Below are 11,490 nucleotides of genomic sequence, written 5' to 3'. Positions count from 1 at the left end.
GAAGCGCGCGAAAAGTCATTAACTCTGGATCTTAAACAACAAACACTTTCGATAACTAGTGAAAGAAATACCGAAAACTATCGTAAAAACTATTGCTCCAATTAAAAAGAAAATGGTATCAGCGGCGACGCTTAATACATCAGTCGAAAATTATATGTGCGACTTTTGTCTTAAATCTCACCTCTCAAAAGACTGCGGCTTAAGTATTTCAGAGAAACTCAAAGCATTAAACGATCAATTTAAGTGCAAGGGCTGTTTAAAAAAGGGTCACAAAAAGCCATTTTGTAAGGCAAAATGGGTTAAATGTAATATTTGCAAATCTTTGTCGCATTTAGAGAGCCTGATGAAAATGGGCAAGAAAATAAATCCATTAAAAATACTGCGAGCGCAGCAAAAGAGACAACTGTTAGTTCACTATTCCTCGAAACACTGGTAGGAACTGGTCAACTGGTAAGAAATAATTCCACATTTAACGTTAGGTTGTTATGCGATTCTGCTTCCGAAAGATCTTTGTCAGTCTATTTCCAGAAAAGCAAGTTTACCAACTATTGGTAAAGAAAGATTAAGAATTCATACATTTGCATCTTCGAATCCTCCAGTGCGAGAATTTAAAAGAAAAAGACTTTCTTTAAAAAATAAGACCGGGTTCACTGTAATCATCGAAGCACTCGAAGTAAAAACCATATGTTCCAATGCATTACCCAGGCCATCTGCAGAAATTATAAACAAGTTTCGCCAACAAGGATTTCACTTATCTGACAGCTGCGATAGTGAAGTGACAGAGGTACAGATTTTAATTGGGAATGATTACTTGAACTGCATTTTAACGGAGAAAACACATCGGTTAACAGACTATTTAGTATTACATGAAAGCATATCCGGTTGGACGTTGAGTGGTAGAGTGGGGGGAGAGAGTAAGAAGCTAAGTTCAGGGTCAGACTCCACCGGCTTGTTTATACATATCGATTCGGAAGAGGAATTAAAAATATCGGAACAAATTCGTCAGCTTTGGGAGATTGAAAGTCTAGGAATCTCAGAGTGCGCGTCGGAAAGGAGTGCTGGCGATGAGCGAATGATTAAACAATTGAAGAGGATTTGAAATATGAAGACGGAAGGTATGAGGCTCGCTTGTTGGGAAATAGGAGTCCAGATCATTTGGAAAATAATTTTGGTTTAGCGAAAAGGCATTTCGAAAGGGTGCGGCGAGATTTAAAATGTAACAGCTTTGTGAGGGAACAGTTTATGGAAATAATTAAATTTCAGACACAAAACAACATTATTCAAGAGTGTGAGGATACGAGAGAGGGATACTTTATGCCATTCCGAGCAGTGGTCCGTAAAGATAAAAAAAGCACTCAAGTTCGAATGGTATTTAATAGCAGCAGTAGCGAAAGAGGAAAGCTATCGTTAAACGATTGCTTAGAAAAGGGCCCAAACCTAAATCCGAATATTTTGGATATCATTCTTTCCTTTCGAAAATTTAATATTGGATTTTGCGGTGACATAGAAAAGGCATTTTTGATGATGGGATAGCAAGGGATGATAGGCAATATTTAAAATTTCTCTGGTATCCTGATAATGACAGCGAGGACTTTAAAATTATGCAAATGAACAGAGTATTATTTAGATGTAATTGTTCACCGTTTTTATTGAGTGCAACGATCAAACATCATTTAAAGAAATATGCGGAAACAAGCAAAAACTGTGTCGAGATGTTAAATAGCTCACTGTATGCATACAATTTGTGTTATGGAGGGGAAGTGTACAATCAGCTTTCAGTCTTTCATCAGAGGCGGTATCTATTTTGACAGACGCGACTTTCAGTTTGAGAAAGCTAAACACTAATTCTGGAGAGCTGTATGACTTGTGGATTCAGAAAGGGTTGTGTGAAGAAAGTAGGTTTGAGAGAGTTAGTAAGTTGAAAGTGTTAGGATTAGTGTGGAACTTAGAAGAGGATGGTTTGAGAGTAGACGTTACATCATTGTTGAGTAGTTTAGAATCGTTGAGAAAGAGCAAAAGATCGGTGTTAAGCACAGCAGTTAAGGTGTTTGACCCAGTCCGATTTATTTCTCCATTTGTGGTGCAAGTTAAGAGACTGATGCAGGAAATATGGGAGAAAGGTTTGGAGTGGGATGCTGAGTTGCCAAAGGAGTTACGATGCAAATGGATAAAGTGGTGCACTGAAATTGAGGAATTAAACGCGTTGAAAATAGAGAGGTACTACTTTAAAGAAGTTCTAAGTAAAGGTCAGTCGGTTGAAATTCATATTTTCAGTGATGCGTCAGTAGTGGCATATGGAGCGGTGGCATATTTTAGATATAAGAATGAGAGAGAAGACGTATGTACGTCGTTTATAGTGTCGAAGAGTAGGATAGCTCCGTTAAAAAAGTTGTCCCTCCCTAGGTTGGAAATGATGGGGGCTGTAGTTGCAGCTAGGTTAGGAAAATATCTATTGAAAATGTTTCAGGATTTGGTAGGTAAGTTAGTTCTGTGGACGGACTCCAAAAGTTGCTTGTGGTGGATAAAGGGGTCAGCGTGTGAGTGGAAGCAGTTCGTGTCGAATAGAGTTGCAGAAATACAAGACTGTACCTCGCCTGATAAGTGGAAATATTGTCCAGGGTCGGAAAACCCAGCAGATAAATTAACTCGTGGTGAAACAGCAAATGCATTGGTGAAAGATAATAACTGGTGGCATGGTCCATCATGGTTGAAAGATTCTAAAGATCAATGGCCTGAGCAGAAGTTTAAAGTAGAAACTGATACTCAAAATTTGGAACGTTTAAGCACTTATGTTCAGGTGACTATTCCAGAAGAAGAAAATGCGTTAAACATTACCAAATTCAGCAATCTCGAAAAATTGTTGAGAGTTACAGCTTGGGAAAGTGGTTTGTCGCCAAGCTAAGAAAATGTGCCTGTGAAGAAGGGCCTCTTACTGTATTGGAGATCCAAGAAGCTGAGGAGTACTGGATAAAACAAGTACAGAGAGCGAATTACTTTTCGGATATTCAACAATTAGAGAGGAATAATCTAATAACACCAGATTCTAAGCTTTACAGTTTAGCACCATATCTGGACAGTAGAGGTATTTTGCGTGTCAGAGGTCGTTTGGAACAAGCAGAATTAAAAGATGACGAAAAACATCCCATTGTTCTGCCGAAAACGAAGTTCACCGAACTAGTGATATTTAGTGGACACATAAAATTATTCCATTCAGGAGTCATGGCAAAATTGTCCAAAGTCAGGAATGAATTTTGGATACCTAAAGGAAGACAAGTAGTAAAGAAAGTTGTTAACGCTTGCCTGGTATGTAAAAAGGTCACAGTGAAGCCCGCCAAACAGTTAACGGGTCAGTTACCCAGAGATCGTGTAGTCCAAAGTAATCCTTTCACAGTTGTAAGCATCAACTTAACGAGAGCAGTTACTATTAGAGAAAAAGCGGATAACCACAAAAAGGTGTACATAGCCCTTATTTACTCGCGTCGTCACTCGTGCTGTACACATTGTAGTGGTTTCAGATATGTCAACAAAAAGTTTCATTTTTTCATTACGACGTTTTTTTAGCAAGAAGAGGAAGATGCAAAGTGATTTATTCAGATAATGCCAAGAATTTCCGCAGCACATGTGAAATAATTAAAGGATTTAAAAGAATCAAAGCAGATCCAAGTGTGAGTGATTTCTTGACATCCAAAGAGGTAACATGGAAATTCATACCTGAGCGTTCTCCATTGTGGGGAGGGTTTTGGGAGCGTTTGATGAGAAACATTAAGGAACCTCTGAAGAAAATCTTAGGCAGAGCATTACTGACTTTCGAAGAGCTCTCTACAATATTAACTGAACTCGAGTGTGTGCTAAATAATAGACCTTTAACATACGAGAGCAACGAGCTGGGTGAACCTCGCCCGCTCACACCTTCAGTTTTTATTGCCAGGACGTGGTACATTTAACTTTCCCAAGCATTTCTTGAAATTTTTAATAAGGTATCCGACAAAGAGACTTTAACTAGGAGGAAGCTTTACCAATCTAAGCTCTTAAAATTAACATGGGTCAAGTGGAAAGAGCAATATTTACTCCATCTTAGAAATGCGCATAACTTTGCTAATCCTAAAACTGAGCGGAACATTAAGACTGGAGACGTTGTGTTGGTAGAAGGCCCAAAACAATCCAAACTACTTTGGGACATGGGTGTAATTGAAAAGGTTATTATAGGAAGAGATGGATATGTTCGAGCGTGCCTCGTTCGCACGCCCAAAGGACAATTCAGAAGATCGATCCAGATGTTATATCCTTGAGTTTTTATTATATTATTAATTATTATGTTCATTTGTGGCTTTGATATATACTAGTATAGATTATTCTTTTATATTATTCATTTGTATATGTCGTACTATTTAGTATTAATACATTATTAATCAATGTTGATATTGTTATGTAAGTAATTTTGTGTACTCTTATTAAAGAGTACAGGTGGGGAGTGATGTAGAAAAAAGAGATAGAGGGCGCTGCGCCGCCCGTATGTTTAGCTAATTAAGAGTTTTCAGCAGAGAGGGTTGAGAGGTAGATGAGAGTGGTTGAGAGAAGTATAAACCAGTTATCCTGTAATCTGTATATAATACTTGTACATAGTCTTCTCTTCATTAAATAGATTTAGTTAAAGGAAAGTGTCTTTGGCCAATAGAACACAAGAACCACCGATAAAAGAAGATGTAAGTAAGTTATTACAGATGGCAGCTGTTCTTGGCGGAATCGGGATAACTCTCTCCCGTTGTTGCCTGGATCTCGTTGCTGGCTGTGACACCGTTTGTTGCTTCCTTGCATCTGCAGCTGATTTTTTTTCCTTCGTCAATTCGTCGACATTTGCTGCGTAGACTCCTAGCCGATGGGTAGATCTTCCGTTTTGGAGCCGCGTTATGGTTGCTGCCATTTCTCCTGGCTCTCTTTGCATTAATACAACTTTTCCCTTCTTCATTCTGGGGGTGGTCGCGGCCCCTCTTTTCTGGTCGGTGGAACGGCTTCTTTTTCTTGTTACCTTCAGTTTTCCAACGGGGAAACTTTCTTTTCATATTCACCTGTCTACTCATGGCTTGCCCTTGTGATTGTCGTTGTGCCACCTCTGGAGATTGTGCCTGCCGTGCCGGATAATGCAAAAAATCTTGAAATATTTGCATTTTATTACGATTATAGAATGGTTTTATCTGGTCAATGTTTGCGGTGCAGGTTACACCATTCTTGGCTTTTAACACCACTACAGACTGAGTTACTTCTCTATTACATATGGTACTTCAAATTGTGGATAGAACTTTGCAATTTTATCTTCTGGTGCTGAAGAAAGTGAATGCTTAATTTTTAACACTTCATCCCGTACTTTATCAGTTAATCCCCGTCGTTTAATGTCATAATAAAGCTCCTGTTTTCTTTGTGCTACTTCAGTGTTCTTCTTTGCTTCTTTAATTAGTTTTTCTATATCGCCCATTTGAAATTCAGAGGCTCTTTTTTGAACATAAAAAATAATCTATCTAACGGCGTTATAATCTTTCTGCCTAAAAATAACTCAGCAGGAGTTTTGCTCGTCGTATCATGTTTTGCGGTCCTAAGGGCGAAAGCTAATTCATTGACATAGTTATCCCAGCTTTCATGAAAATTAACTACGAATAATTTTCACTATATTTGTATTGACCCGTTCCGCTATATTTGATTGCGGCCGATACGGGACCATTTTTAAATGACGTATGCCCAGTTTCTCGCACATGTCTTCAAATACATTCCTATTATACAATACCTTACAAATTGTGGACCATTATCCGATATAACTTTAGGGGTGCCCCGTATTTTAAAATATATTTATTTAAAATAGAATCAGTAACTAATTTCGCGGAGGCTCATTTCAAGGGAACAATTTCGGTCCACTTACTAAAATGATCAAACATAACAAGGAGATACCAACTCTTATTTAACTGACTTTTCGGGAAAGGCCCCCAATAAACCGATGCCAAGAATTTCATTTGGAAATTCTGATTTAATGCTATTTAGAAACCCGGCCGGGCGGAAGTTAACATAATTAACTGCTTGACATGTTGGGCGGGACTGGACATACGCCCTTGTTAACTTTTGCAGCTCAGGAAAATAAACTGCTTCGCGTACGCGTTGGATAGCTTTTCGAATAGCACCATGAGATGCCAAAGGCGAGTCGTGCAACTCCTGCAGTATATTTAATCTATAACTAGCTGTGATGACAGGTCGAATTTCGTTGTTTGGAATTCGTAGTTTTTGTATAAAATAATAGACCATCTATTAGTTCGTAATGGGCCGCCCTATTTCTTATCTCCACCATATCTTGGTAGCTAAAATTTTCAGGATCTTTTAACTAATCATAAATATTTTTAAATTCCGTATCCTTACCCAGTTCGGTTATTACAGTTTCTATGAAATATATTGTATCGTATTGTATATGCTGTGAGCATTGCCACCTTTACAGTATTACCATCTTCATTTATTTTTATTCTGGATAGGGCATCTGCTACGATATTTTCCTTTCCGGGGGTGTGTTTGATTACCACATTATACTCCGGTAACTTGAGTGCCCATCTTATTAACCTTGGGGATAAGATTTTCCCTGCTTATAATCTAGTTACCGCCGCATGATCAGAATACACTGTTACTGGCGCACTTCCAAAATAGACTCGGAACTTTTGCACTGCTAACAGAACTGCAAGTGCTTTTCTCTCAGTCGCGGAATAATTTCTTTGAGTTTTATCTAAATTTCCACTAAAAAATGCCACGGGCTGCTGATTTTAGGAAAGTACTGCTCCTACCGCATAATTTGAAGCATCCGCTGAAATTTCTAAATTCTCATCGTTCTCAGGAAATTTCAAAACAGGAGCTTGCGTTAACGTTTGTTTTAATTTTTCAAACGCACTATTGGCTTCGGCCGTCCACGAGAATCTTGTCTTTTTCCTTTTTAATTTTAACAATGGTTCAGCAATAGCTGCAAAGTCTTTTATAAAGGACTTATAATATGAACAAAGTTCTAGAAAAGAAAGACAGATTCTTCGCCGTATTTGGCAGCGGATACTTTTGAATAGCGATTATTTTTGATTCGTTCGTCTCGATTCCTTTCTGAGATATTTTGTGTCCTAAGTATTTTAATACAGGGGCTGCAAATTTGTACTTTTCAACATTTACTTTTAGACCGGCCTCATTTAATAATGAAAACACCTCTCTCAAATCTTTTATATGTTGTTCCAAATTATCACTAGTAATAATGATATCGTCTAAATATATAAATGTGGTCTTTCCTAGAACAGGCCTTAGCACAATGTCCATACATCGCTGAAATGTTGCCGGTCCTTCTGAAAGGCCAAACGGCATACGCAAGAATGCATAAGTGCCAGACTTGGTTATAAAAGCAGTCTTAGGCACATCTTCTGGTTTAACACCTATTTGAAAATAACCCGTCGTTAGGGCTAACGTAGTCATGCATTTCGTAGAAGTTATGCTCCTTAAAATTTCTTCAATAATAGGTAACGGATATACCGGATATTTAGTAATGGAGTTTAATTTACGATAGTCAATTGCAAAACGCCACCTTTTCGGATGTGTTACTGGATAATCGTTATTTTTCTTACATAATACAACTGGGCTGGCATAACTACTAGAGATGGGCGTTATAATCTTTTACGTAACATATCTCGAATGTGCCACTCTAATTTTTTCTGTAGTCTTATCGTACCGATATGGCTTGTGGCGAACTGGCAGTGAATCTCTTGTATCGATTTCGTGTTTCGCCACTTGAGTAAATCCGGAAATATCACTAAATAACGAAGCAAATTCACTTACCACGTGGCGAATTTTTTGTTGCTCTTCCGTAGGCAGGTGGTTGAGATTTAACGTGGGTGGTTCTCTTTTTTCTTCGAGCACTGGTTTCATGGTCAGCTTAAGGGACGCTTGTTTAAAATCCAGCATTGCTTCGGCCTCTGAAAGAAAATCTATCCCTAAAATTACATGTGCTTGTAGATTTTTTACGATAAAAAACATAATCTTTACCTGCTGGTTCTTAAAACGAGTATAGAGTGGTATTTTACCTATGCATTTGCATCTTCCCCCCTGCACAGCGAACACTGTCGTATTATCCGAATTATATATTCTATATTTATGGAAGTATTTCCTAAAAAAATCTTCTGCCATACAGGAACACTGCGCACCTGTATCCAGGAGTGCGGTGGCTGGGATATTGTTCGCAAAAACTTCAATCTTTGGAAGAATCAAATTTTTCACAATAATTGTCTTTAGCTTGAAGGAAAAGTGATTTTCTTGGCCTTCGGATTTCCGTACCCTTCCGTCAGCAGAAATCCGTTTTACTTTAAATCTTCTTTCTTCTTTTCCATGCTTTCCTTCTTTTTCCGCTGGCCTTCAGACTTTTTTTCTGGCTTATTATTGAACTGTCGACGTTCGCCGGTAGTTTTTGGATACTCGAGTTTCCTTGACCACTGATTCGACTTGCTTCCGTACCTGTGCTCTTGCCTTTGTTGTGGTCTTGGCGCACAAAATTGGCTTCGTTGCTCGTACTGGCGTCTTCTTTCAATGTCCGCCATTCTTCTATTTTCAAACTGGATTGCGAGATCAAATAACTTTTCCAATGTCGTCGGGTTCCTTAATTCAATAAAGTCTTGTACTTGGTGAAGTAACCTAGGCAAAATTACTTGGATTATTTCAGGATTCGGCCGGCTTCCATACAAGAGTTTAAAGACGTGAATTTTTCTTATACTAAAGCTTGAAAGATTTTCGATTCGTCGCTGGTATATGCTGAAGATTTCCGCTTCCAATTTTCACGATTTCTTACGACAGGGAAGGCTTTTACTAAGGCAGTCTTGAAATTTTCGTAAGTATAGGTGGGAGTTCCCGCTTGACCCAAGAGGTTTCTTCCTATACATTTGAACCAATTAAGCGCTCGGCCCCTCGAAGCGCTGCTAGCTCAGGTGATTTTCTGGAACTCATGGACTGGATATGGCATGAAGTGGTCATCCAATGTTTCCAAAAAACTGGTCACCGGTGAGTTTCCATCAAAGCTTGCTGCTGGTTTCATCGATGCGCGCATGGTCTGGACGATGTTACCAAACCCTTCCAGGGCGGCAGCTGGCATTCCTGGATTCTGAGCCGCTGCTGCAGGCGCCTCAGGTTCTTCTTGAAACTCGGCCATGGTTATTCTTCTTCTTCGGGCGCCACTGTCAGGACTAGTGTTTCTCTTGCTTTGCGTTGAAAACATGAATGGTCCTGAATCGGAAAAGGGAGCTTACTCAAGCTATGTTCAAGAAGGTGTTAAGTAGACAACACAAGCAGGAAGGGTATACGAAACCCTTTATTTTTCTTTCTTTACAGTGATTTCCGGACTTCGGAATACACTGACCCGCCACTTGGGGTCTAACTTAAAAGTATAAAAATAAAACTAAACTCTAACTTTGAAAACTAAAAGCTAACTTTGAATTAGTATACAAATGCCTAGCACTAAGATTAGCCTTTATTTAAAAAAAGGTACGTATGTAGTACGCCGAGCTGCTAAAACTACGATATGTCTGCAATTATCAAGAGGGCTAAACCTCTGGCCTTAAAGGCAACCAGCAACACAGTGAAAACTCGTAAAACTACAATGGCAAGCGGCTTGCTTCCTATAACTTCTTCCTCTCTGTCTCTTGGCAAAAAGCCACAACTTAAGTACTTGGCGTTAGCAAGACAATTTGCATAAACAAGTTAAAGCATTTAATTCTGGCCGGAAGTAGAAAATAAGAAGTGATAGTACAGTTCTAAAATAAAATAAACGTTAGTAAAACTTAGTATCCTTACAAAATTACCTACTAAAATTCTTATCTGATGTCTAGGAATATGTTATTTTTTCCTCTTAACTGCTGCAAGCTATCTCAAATGAAAACATACTAATAAAACATAATCTTGAATACACTATTGAATTCTAAAACTTTTCTACTTGGTTTGGCTGCACAAGCTTTAGTATGGTCTACCTGAGATCACATGCCTGTTGTCATATATTGAATGGAAAGCATTTTCATTCTCAGCAATATGGAGTTTCACACACACACACACATCTCCTACAAAAGGAGATCTGGTGCTTAATCAGTTTTGTAGTAGGAAGAGGTAAGTTTCAAATATACCAGCAAAAGAAAAATATTGGAATTCTCCTTTATAGAAGAGAAATTTTGATTGTTTTTGATTAAGTATCCATGCAATATTTTTCCCTGTGGGCAAAATTCAATTTGAGACTGATGTACAACAATTGTATTTTGAGTGATGACCTGGTGTACTTTAGTGTCTGACGTACTCTGGTAAACTGGAGTTTTATCTCTGCATTTCAAAAATTATAATATGTGGGTTGAATTTTAATTGCTTTTAAAATCTCTGTTATTCCCTTACACTTGTTTTAAATTATCTTGGTTCTGAACTCTAGCATTAATATGTTGCAGCAAATTCTTGCCTTGCTGTTACACTGTTTCATTCTTTTCTGGAAAAGGCATGCGTAGATACTAATTAGAAATAAGTGAGAGCAGCCCAGTGGCCCTTTATGAATCATAAATATAAATGAGACTTACAGGTGCTGCTATTTGTCTTATATGTGGATTAATGGACTTAATATATATTAACCTTTCAGTATATAATATGCGTAGCACTAGCTGATAAAGAATGATTTGAAACAATAATAATTATTTAACATAACTAATTTTTGTCCCTTCTAGGTGCTCAAAGTTTTTCTCTGACAGTTTCTTAGCGTAATGAATAAATAATTCAGTAATAAATAATATGAATGAAAAATTGAGTAACAAATGTAATATTGTTACTGTGAACATAATGAACCACTACATCATATTATATAACCTAATTTCCATATAATAAACATTAAATAAAGTTTGAAATTTTGTAACAAGTATTACAATGTGTAACAGTAGTACAAATAATAAATATGGTTAATAAAAAAAGTGAATTTTCTGTATGTTTACAACATATCCATTTAACACATATTTGGTGTTTGTGATGAAATGCAGTATGCCTGAAACACACAAATCAAAGCAAAATAAAAATGACATACGCTCTTATCATAAATCTGGTTTTGTGCAAATTAAAGACATGTTTTTGAATTAAACAAGGAAACAAAAGAAAAAGTAATATTAATAAATTTCAGCAATTAAGAAACGAAATACTAAGACTGCACTATTGTTACAGTAATTTCAAAACATTTTGAACATAAGTTTAAATCAGTAATAACATAAATATAGGTGTATACACTATAATATTATTTACGGTATAGAAACAAAGATTTATGAACGTTTCAGTCAATGTACATGTGAAGCACAAACATAAAGTAATATTATATGCGCATATAAAAATTAAATTCAGGGTTCTGCCAAAAATATTATTAATCAAGTGCACTTCAGTTTCAATTACAATCCAACGACTTCATATAACAGGTAGACGGCTCACCCACAGAGAATT

The sequence above is a fragment of the Stegodyphus dumicola genome, chromosome 4, assembly GCF_044657685.1.
Source record: "Stegodyphus dumicola isolate Sdum_Otavi_A_Nest chromosome 4, ASM4465768v1".
Taxonomy (NCBI): Eukaryota; Metazoa; Arthropoda; class Arachnida; order Araneae; family Eresidae; genus Stegodyphus; species Stegodyphus dumicola.
Note: the sequence above shows the minus strand (reverse complement) of the source record.